The sequence below is a fragment of the Penaeus monodon genome, chromosome 21, assembly GCF_015228065.2.
Source record: "Penaeus monodon isolate SGIC_2016 chromosome 21, NSTDA_Pmon_1, whole genome shotgun sequence".
NCBI lineage: Eukaryota > Metazoa > Arthropoda > Malacostraca > Decapoda > Penaeidae > Penaeus > Penaeus monodon.
In genome coordinates, this window is record NC_051406.1 from 18,338,560 (window position 1) to 18,339,057 (window position 498).

The 498-nt window shown below is 30.1% G+C and overlaps 1 protein-coding gene across 2 annotated transcripts in view; it reads left to right on the top strand.

Annotated features, from left to right (window-relative positions):
• LOC119586283 (protein O-mannosyl-transferase 2-like) overlaps positions 1-498 on the top strand; it is a gene marked incomplete in the record, with an annotated part of 13,418 nt that overhangs the window by 4,651 nt on the left and 8,269 nt on the right.

Consider the following 498-nt stretch of genomic DNA (forward strand, 5'->3'; position numbering starts at 1 on the left):
ATTGGCATGCTACAAATTGTTCTTAAATGTTAACAAATGGCAATTAATTTCTCATTCTGAGGTACTTCCTTAATTTATACATGCTCATTTTTGTTTTTCCTTTAATGGTCTGTAAAGTCTTTCAATGATTTGAGTACTGCATGGTATACTTCATCCAGCAAACCCCCACCGTACTGTTACATCACACAGTTACCACTTGATATATCATAGTCTTTTTGTTTTTTATACAGATAGATACATAGTTTAGTAGTAAGATTGCTAGGTTTTAAATATCAAAAAGAAATGGAAAGTCATTTTGAGTGGGAGGAAAAAATACAAAAAGTGATTGTTTGAGCATTGGTGTGTGGCAGCTCCCTGATTTCATTAAAAACAAATAAAACTTGAATAAAGATTCTACAGCTTGTTTAGTGTAAGTCTGTAACATATAATCTAAAGTAGAATTTTATCCATTATGAAATGAAAATTATTATTAAAACACAATATTAACCCAACATCACC